The 9,912-nt window shown below is 44.3% G+C and overlaps 1 protein-coding gene across 1 annotated transcript in view; it reads right to left on the reverse strand.

The window, feature by feature from the left end:
- Positions 1-9,590, reverse strand: part of MTUS1 (microtubule associated scaffold protein 1) — a 159,324-nt gene extending 149,734 nt beyond the window's left edge. Inside the window, exon 1 of the mRNA XM_062213423.1 lies at positions 9,420-9,590. The gene's annotated coding sequence lies outside the window, so the exon portion shown is untranslated. The remainder of the gene's footprint in view (positions 1-9,419) is intronic.
- Positions 9,591-9,912: the final 322 nt, after the last annotated feature.

Genomic DNA, 9,912 nt, shown 5'->3' on the forward strand with positions numbered 1-9,912 from the left:
AAATGAAACACCACCTACCTATGAGTCACAAGAGTTACAACAGGGACCAAGGCAGGCTATTAGCACCTATTGATCATCTTTTTTGTAACTGGCACCGTGGCAGAATAACCCCAAGAGACCAGAGCTATCCCCAAAGTTCTGATGAAGCAACTGGGGTGCAGATGTCATGAGGTAGCTTGCCCAAGGTCACATAACTAATGAGGCAGATTTCAGACATGAACCCAAGGTTGCCTTGTGTACTTTCCAATAGATTCCTGTACCAAATGTTCTAGATATCCATCTCCTTTTTTTCCCCCAATTCTGTAACAAAGTATGTCTCCAGTGTGAGCAAAATCTAGCTGAATGTTGAAGCATTTGCTTTATTCCAAATTCAATATAACGCAGGAAGGACAGAAGAAAAGCAACTCTGGAGGAAGGAGAAGAGAGTGGACCCTTGAAGATCAAAACAACTTCCACACGGTAGGCAGAAAATAATGTTCATCTGACTATTCACCCACAAGGTGCTAAGGTTTAAATGCTTCCTTTAACAACCCACAATGAGCATTTGACAAAGTAGTTACATCAGCAATATAAAACTAAGTTTTTTTCTAAAGACAGAAATGTAGGCCTTTTCTCCCTCCACTCCTTTTTCATTACTTGGACTCACTCTTTTTATACTAGAATTAAAGGAGACACAGTTGCCATTAATATCTCCATAAAGCAATATCAGAAAGCAAAACAAATATTTTCCAAACACTCAGCAAAATAAAGTCCAGCATTTCCCAAGAGTAAATCAAGTTCCATAGCACAAGTTTCTAATGAACCATCAAAAAGTTTTACAAAAATGCAAAGCTATACTGAAACAAATTTTATTACATGGAATGAAAGAACAATCTAGACTGAGAAGTCATCTGAATTCCTGTTTCAGTTGCAGATACATTTTTCTCTAAACAGAAAACAGCCCAGGTCCTAATTCCAGCGAAACTGTCAACTTGTGATTGTCTGCACAAATGGGCAATGTAATCAATTATCACAAGCGGAATTAATTCTGTGTAAGTATTTGCACATGGATATGCCAGATGTTCTGAGAATGGCACTCTGCAACAGAACAGCAACTCAGAAGGATTGGGAACCTCAGCAGTTCTCAGAGGGACTCAAAATGTAGGCTGAGCTGCCTTTGCTCTCTTGGCTTACTGAGTATGTGACATTGGATGAGGGGTGAGGGCAAGAGCAGAGGTCAGGTGAGGAAGTAGAGAAAAGCAGTTAAGGAAATTACTAGCTCTGGTTAAAAAGGAGCTTCTAGTAGCCATAACTAACTGGAAAAAGAATTTGAAATTCCCATGCTATCAGAGCACTAGATGAATTATTCTAAGCCACATCTGGTACAAATTATAAAAGCACAAATACAGCCAGCATTATAAGGTTGAGACACTATCCTTAAGAAGCTTCAAGAGGTAAGAAAGAGATATGAGAAAACATAATTAAAGAAGGTTATTCCTAAAAATTAAGTGAAGCCATAGCATGCAGCACGAAGCATCTCACCTCCTAATTCCTTTTTTTTTTTTTTTTTTTTTTTTTGGTGGGGGGTGGAATGGGCAGTTAAAAGATCAGTGATTAAGGCATCTATAGATAACCAAGCATGTCAATACAGCCTTATGTTGACTTAACTATGGTCAAGACAGGAGGCAGAATTTCAATGTATGCCACACGGCTTGCAACCTGGGGGGATATTGCTAGCAATATAAACACTAACATTCCCCCTCCTACACTTTTCACACTGGTTGAAGTTTTCTGACTCCTACACAAACTGGGGCCAAATTCTTTTCATATCTTTGCCCTTCTACCTTGTGCAGTGTTTGGCCCACATAAAGTGCTCGAAACATGGCTCAAAGCTGATGAAAAGTAAACACAGTATCCTGAAAGCAAGGGTTTTTCATCTATGTCTTTTATTTACCACTGTGCTAACTATATACTATGTACAAAGGACTTGGTCCCACACATGATAGCTGGTGGAATTCCACATCAACTCTAACAAGTGCTTTTTTTCTTGGAAAACAGGTTCCGGCAGAAGCTCAGTTCTTTCCAACCCACTTCTTGTGTCTTTAGTGTCCCCCTCGGTCAGCAAAATACTTCTGCAATCCTTGCTCCAAACAAAGTCTACTGGGTGAGCCTGGCAATTACATTCAAATGTGGCCCAACGCTTTAAAATGCTTAATCATACAGAGATGATATCACTAGTCTGTTGAATACAATTCAGCCAACTTGATGGGGGTCCAGGGAAGGGGATGAGTCTGTGTCTGAGTGGCCCCTCTTGCACTGCTTGTATCCATGCTGGCTTGTTTTAGATCTATGAAGCTTGCCAAGTGAGCTGTGTTTGAACACAACACACAGTTTCAACGTGGTATCATTAAGAATCACCCAAAAGAGCCGAAGCAAACATAAAATTAATTTCTCATTTGTCAATGAACACTGCCAAATACCTCACATGAACTGCTTATCTGAAATAGAGTGAAGAAATGTTGACTTTTCCTACCAGATTGGAGTATGTGTAAATGAAGCTTTAGTTAAATATTTCCAAGTTTTCACCGCAGGAACAGTATAGAACATAAGTTAACAACCCGACAGGCAAGACCCAGTGAACACTGCCATTTCTGGTGTTTAAAGTGTACATTACTGACACCGAATTTTAATACTTCTTCTGCCTAATCTTCTGGGAAGGGTGAATGTTTTTCCCGAAGGATTCCTTTCTCAATGTTAATTTAGCACATAAAATTTCCTGAAATGCTCTGGGTCATTATGAAAATCAGAGTACTCGTGAGAGATTGGTCCTCAAACTTAAACGCTCATTTTCTTTTTCTTTTTCTTTTTTTTTTTTTTTTCTTTTGACAGGCAGAGTGGATAGTGAGAGAGAGAGACAGAGAGAAAGGTCTTCCTTTTTGCCATTGGTTCACCCTCCAATGGCCGCTGTGGCCGGCACATCGCACTGATCTGAAGCCAGGAGCCAGGTGCCTCTCCTGGTCTCCCATGAGGGTGCAGGGCCCAAGCACTTGGGCCATCCTCCACTGCCTTCCCAGGCCATAGCAGAGAGCTGGCCTGGAAGAGGGGCAACCGGGATAGAATCCGGTGCCCCAACCGGGACTAGAACCCAATGTGCCGGCGCCGCAAGGTGGAGGATTAGCCTGTTGAGCCACGGCACTGGCCTAAACGCTCATTTTCTTTTCAAGGCTCATAATATAGAATACAAATATGTTAATGCTTTTGCTGTCTGTTCTTAGCTGGGTGGACACTATGGGAGGCTCACCAGGCTTGTCCTTCCCCTTAGCACAACCCTTGGTGAACACGAAACCAGGCCCAATGCAGGCACACACTACTGGGGAGTACTTTGCACACAGCCTCTCTGCCCTTTCCAGCTGGGGTGCAGACTATAACCACCTACATTGCACCTTCTCTCACTGCTCAAAGAGATTCCAGGCCACTGCATTCGAAAAGTGAACATGCTTCCCAGAGAGACTTTGTGACTTCAATGATAAATAGTTTTAAAACTTTCAAATGGGGGCCAGTGCTGTGGCACAGTAGGTTAACGCCCTGGCCTGGGGCACCGGCATCCCATATGGGCACCGGTTCTGGTCCTGGCTGCTCCACTTCCAATCCAGCTCTCTGCTGTGGCCTGGGAGAGCAGTGAGAGGATGGCTCCCCTGCACCCACGTAGGAGACCTGGAAGAGGCTCCTGGCTCCTGGCTTTGGATTGGCGCAGCTCTGGCCATTGCAGCTGGTTGGGGAGTGAACCATCAGATGGAAGACCTCTCTGCCTCTCCTCTCTGTGTAACTCTTTCAAATAAATGAATAAATCTTTAAAAAAAAAAAAAAAGCTTCCAAATGGAAGTTTCTAGGTTAGAATGGAGCTACGTGTGCAGCTTTTCTGACTTCTGTTCCTGCACCTGCAGTGTACACAAGAACATTCTTTAGTAGAGAATAGAATGGCAATTACCAGAGCCAGGGAAGGGGGTGGAGAAGGGAGGGAAGGGGAGGGAAGGGTTAACGGGTACAGGGTGCAGTTGGTTAGGAAGAATAACTCCTCATGCTCTATGGAACAGCAGGGTAACTGTAGTTGACAACAATTAGTTGGCTATTTCAAAATAGTTAATACAGAGAATTTTGAAGGCTCCCAACACAAAAGTATAAATGTCCAAGGTGACAGATATGCCAGTAAACCTGATCCTTATACATTGTATGCAGGCATTGAAATCTAATATGGACAAAATGTGTCACCTAAAAAAAGTTTAAAAATGTTTAATAATTAAAAATAGAGCAAATTAATATCCACCGTTAACTCGGGATAATAGTTCCAATTTGTATGTAGTTAAGCCTCTTATTGTCTTCAGAGGTGATTTTTTATTTAATACTTCTGAGACTAGAGTTATGTAGATAGCTTTAGCTTCTTTAACCTACAACTGTGATAAATAATAATAGTCACTGTCAAACCATGTATACATTCTAGGAATAAACTATCATTATTCATGAAGATCAAACACTTGATAATATTTGATATTTGATTATCAAGGATTATGTATCTTGAGATCAAAAGAAGCTGGTTTGAGGTTTTCTTATTTTGTCCTACCTTCATCTTATTTGGGGGTAATAGTGTTCTTTCAAAGGAATCAGCAAACACTGCATCTTTACCTTATGTCTCGACCTGTGGCAAGGATTCCTCTGTTGTTGCTTTTTGCCATAGATGTATTTCATTTAGTTTTGCAGATAAGAATTATCTCAATCTACATATAAAGACAACATTCCTAATTCAGACATGGGCCTTCTAGGAGATTTAAATGCCTAGTTTATCTCTAAATGAATACATTTTTATTACTCTTCAATATGGGCCTTAAACAAGTATAAGGAAAAATCGACTAGCTTTAAGGAACAAATATCATTGTGTAATAAAATATTTATATGCAAGTATGCACATCTGAAGAGCACCAAAACTATTCACTTAAGTGGAACACTTCCATGTTCAATCTCGTTTACACTCTGTTGAGTAAACATTGCCTTCCTTGATTATGTAAAATTTAGGTATCCGTGAAATCAAAACTTGCAAATTAGCTTATAATGTGAAAATGAGGTTCTGTCATATCTATCCACATGGTGAAGATCAACCCCCAAATCAATCATCCCCAAAATCAAAGCCTTTTTATTTTTTTCATCTTGGGCCAAATTAAACAAGGACAGGACATGGAAAACCACCCACATAAGAGAAATAATTGTTGATTTCAAAAAATACTGAAATCACTTTTAAAAATAATAATGATCATCAGGCCAATCTTGTATAAAAGTTGGTTTAGAAATAAACCTTTAGAAGAAGAGATCGCTAGTCACACTCAATTCCTGGAATACAGATTTCAGGCTGTCCATGAATCATACCATCCCAGACCTAGCCCCGCTACTCGAGGATGGAATCTCCCACATTCCCTCACTAGTGCAAAGCTCCTCTGTAGCCCACAGCCACCACTGCCCAAGGACCTGCCAGCTGGGTGGTCATCTCCTAGGCTTCCAGGAAAAGCCTAGGGTTATTTCTAAGTGCCCCCCCGAAAACACACAGACCCTGAAAGCCAACCTTATCCTCACTGTTCAAACAAGCGCTTCTGGCTTATTGCTGGTAGGAGGGACTCTCTTCTGATACAGAGCTCCCCTCAGTGAGGCCTCTAGAAGTCTGCAATGCACATGTGCGCTACCTCAGCACACAGAAAGATAACTCAAGTTTGGTACATCAGAAAGCACCCTCCCTTCAAACAAGAACTTTCTATAAGGATTCATTTATTTGAAAGGCAGAGTGACAGAGGCAGAGATCTTCCATCCACTGGTGCACTCCTTAAATGACCACGATGGTCAGGGCTGAGCCAGGCCGAAGCCAGGAACCCTGTCCAGGCCTCCTACATGGGTGACAGGGACTCAATTACTTGAGCTTTTACCTGCTGCTTCCCAAGTACATTAGTGGGTGGCTGGATCAGAGGCAGAGTAGCCAGGACTCAAACTGGCACTCTGATATGGGATATGGGTGTCACAAGCAGTGGCTTAAACTGCTGTACCTCCATACCTACCCCTCAAATCATTTAATCTATGAGTAGTGTAATAATGGGAGGAAAAATGTTAACCTACATATACACTTGCCTATACACCAAGAAAATAAATATCAACAATTCAGTATGAAACTACAATAACGAATATATAAAGAGGAATCTGGTGAAATAACACTACAGATGGACAACTGAAAATAATTAGTTGTAGGCCTAGATTGCATAGTAACAGAACAAAATGTGTGAAAGATGTTCAACTCTTGGGATTTAAAACTTTCTGCTTTAATTTCAAAGAACTGTCATTCCTGATAGTTTATACCAATTACAATGATTTCTTATCAACGAATAACAAGTTTTCCACATCTCTACTCAAATACTTAGAAGTTCTGGTAATGGATTTGAAATAATCTAATTCAGAACCTGGAGAAGAATTCTTTTAAAAGACTTCTTCAAAACACAGTCACATATAATTCTTAAGTCACAATTTAAAAATGTTAGAAATTCTCTTTTGAGGGACAGGCATGTGCTACAGTGGTTAAGTCACCACTTTGGGATGCCTGTATCCTGTATCACAGTGCCTGATTGGAGTCCCAGCTTCTTAGCTTCTGATCCAGCATCCTGTTAATGCACATTGTAGGAGGCAGCAGATAATACTTGGATCTCTGCCACCCTCATGGGAGTCTCAGACTGAATTCCTGGTTCAGTTCCTGGCTTTGGCCTCGACAAACCCTGGCTGTTGTGAGAGCACTGGATGGAAAATCTGTTTTCCTTTATCTGCTTTTCAAATAAAATGAAAATAAATGGGAAAAAAATTCTTTGAGAAAGTCAACAAATTTAGCAACATTAAAATATAGTACTTCTGTAAGTCATAATATGTTTGGGGTCTATGCTGTGATGTAGTAGGTTAATCCTCCACCTGCGGCACCAGCATCCCATATGGGCACCGGTTTGAGTCCTAGCTGTTCCACTTCCAATCCAGTTCTCTGTTAATGTACCTGGGAATGCAGTGGAAGATGGCCCAAGTGTGTGAGCCTCTGCATCCATGTGGGAGACCCTCAAGAAGCTCCTAGCTCCTGGCTTCAGATGGGCCCAGCTCCAGCTGTTGCAGCCACTTAGGGAATGAACCAGCAGACAGAAGCCCTGTGTCTGCCTCTCAAATCTTTTTAAAAATTATTATAAGGCAAAGATGGGGGGAATATTTGAAATATGAATGGTCAAAGTACACTTTTGACCCATAATGGGCTCTTATGAATTAAGGAAAAACAGCCAATAACCCAGGAGAAAAAAAAAATCTAGCGCAACATACAATTAAAAGGGAACAGAAATGAAAAATAACTAGATTTTTTTGTGTTCATCCTTGTAATCAAAGAATTCTGCTCAGCTACAAAGCTAGCAAGAATTTTTTTTATTTTAAGGATGATTTTGTTGACAAGAATATAGGAACACAAACACTCTTATAGAGTACCAGTGGGAGAATATGTTGGCTAAACGTCTTTTGGAAAGCAAATGGTCCATGTGTAAAGTGTCCCTCTGAGAATTAACTATTTCAAGGACTCCATCCTATGGAAATACACATGGGGAAATACTAAAGGGGTTATTTGTTGCAACTGCATATTTAGTAACTGGAAACAAATGGAAAGTTCAGCCATAAGCAAGTAGTTAAATAAACTGATACATTTATCTATTATGTAGCTACCAAAGCAAAATTTGGAACACCTAATGACATGGAAAATTTTTCATGATGTGTTAAAAAGCTTAAGCATGCAGCAGTATACCGGTATAAAGAATGTACTTGTAAATCTACGTATGGTACATATTAACAAGTATAAAGAAATATTAACTGTAATTATCTTTGGTGAGATTGTCTAACTCTTACCCTTTCCAAATCTACCAATTTGTATACAGCAAGCAAGCACTACTATTGAAATCTCAGACAGGGTTGACAGAACAGGGCCATTAAAGTGATACTCTTTCCAAATGTTTGAGTGTAAAAACCGCAGTGCAGTTTCCACGAAGTACCATATGAAGTTTACCTAGAACCTGACAGTTCTAACACACACTCCAAAATGCAACCTTGAGTTATTGATACATAATTTAAAGGTGCAGATCTTCTACCAGGTAGCAGTTCCTCCACATAAACTTGTTTGAAAAAGAATAGCTGGGAAAGGTTTGTGCAAGTTCCGTAAATAACTACACATTATGTGAAACTAAATTCCACTCCTAATGAGTTTTTAAGGAGTAACAAGGTGATTCTAATGTTTACTTTGTTTAACATTCCTTTAAGAAAACTTAAGAAAGTGCCCTTTCTGCACTGTATAAATAGAGTATCATTGTTTCCATTTAAATTGCTCACCGCCACCTGCCCTAAACATTCCTGGGGGGGGGGGGGGGGAGAAGTTTGCCTACAAAACTGCAGTTCTGATTACGCAACTCCTCCTTGAGTTATCCATGCTGACTCCGATCTGGGTGTGTTTAGGCTCCTTAAAGAGGTCACAGATTCCTGAGAGCGGTGCCTTTCGTTCCCTCCCTCTTCCCTGGAATCCACTCCCCAGCCCCAGCGCGGCGATTTGGGAAGCTGATGACCGGATTCCAATCACCTGGCACAGCCGGACAACTCTCACCCTTCCCCCTGCCTCGCCTCAGACTTGTTTTAACGCAAACAAAACAGACACACCAGGTTTCCTTTCCTACGACACCGACTGGTTAAAGCAAACAGCACGTTGAAGAGTGCAGGCTTAGGGATTTCTCTTCACCCTTACTTGCAAAGTCAGGATCTTTCTGGGGACTTAGCAGGCCAGAGTAGGCTTTGAGGAGAGGAGGGCGGACACTTGGGTCTGCTCATCACATCAGCCAACGCCGTGGCCTCCGTGAGGGGGCATGCTGCCTGAGAGCTGGAAAAGGGCCAGCGAGCGGCAGGAAGGCTCGCAGGGCAGGAGGCCGCTGGGAGCCGCGGACGCCCCATCTCTCGCCCTTCTCGGCCCTGATGGCTACGACTGAGTCCGGCCCCTGTGAAGCGCCCAGCAGGAAGGCTCGGAGCACGGGGCCCGGCAGGGTCAAGCGCCCAGTGGGCGGCTTCCGGCCGAGGGCGCAAGCTTGCCTGTCTACGAATGGGAGCGCACGGGGGAACCCCTGGGTCACTTTCAAGGTGACAGCCGCCGATCTGCAGCCGTCCCTTCCGCAGGAGCGGCACCGACCCCACGTGAGACCTGCCTTGCTCCGCCGCCTCCCGGACTCTGCACCCTCTTCCCACACTCGGGGCGCAGGCTCCCCGGGGTACCCGCCCGCTCCCCGAAGGTTCGTCCCGTGACCGCGCGCCAGTCGTGGCCACCACGTCCCCACCGGGTAGCGGGACCTGCTCTATTCCGCACTTACCCGCAGCGCCTCCAAGCCAGCCCGGAGCTCTCCTCGCACTGGGACGCAGAGGCGGGGCGGCGAGCGGCTCCGGGGCCGCGCGTTTCGGGCCTTAGGCGGGGGCCGCTCCCGGCCCACCCCCGGAGGCCGGCTGGGCGGCGTCTGCACCTGCGGCCGCGCAGCTCGGCCCGCACCCCACCCGCAGCCTTGGCGGCGGCTCCCGGCGGGAACCTGGAGTCCAGGAGCACCAGCCTCCCCGCCTCCCTGGCTGCCAGGGGGTGGAGCAAGGGCGGGGAGTTGGGCAAACTTGTAAATAGAAAAGCTGAGCGGCCCCTTTGGAGCGGTCCGCTCCCGCGACTCGCGGCGGGGGACCAAGGCCAGGGGGCGGTGTCCCACGGAGCTGGAGAGAAGCGCGCGGGTGTACCTCCGGGCGCCGCCCGGGGAGGCTCTCACCGTGCTCCGCTCCCGCCTTCCTAGCGCTCCCGGGTCCCAATCCCGAAGCCCCGCGCGCTCC

This window comes from Lepus europaeus, chromosome 16 (assembly GCF_033115175.1).
Source record: "Lepus europaeus isolate LE1 chromosome 16, mLepTim1.pri, whole genome shotgun sequence".
In the NCBI taxonomy this organism is placed as follows: Eukaryota; Metazoa; Chordata; class Mammalia; order Lagomorpha; family Leporidae; genus Lepus; species Lepus europaeus.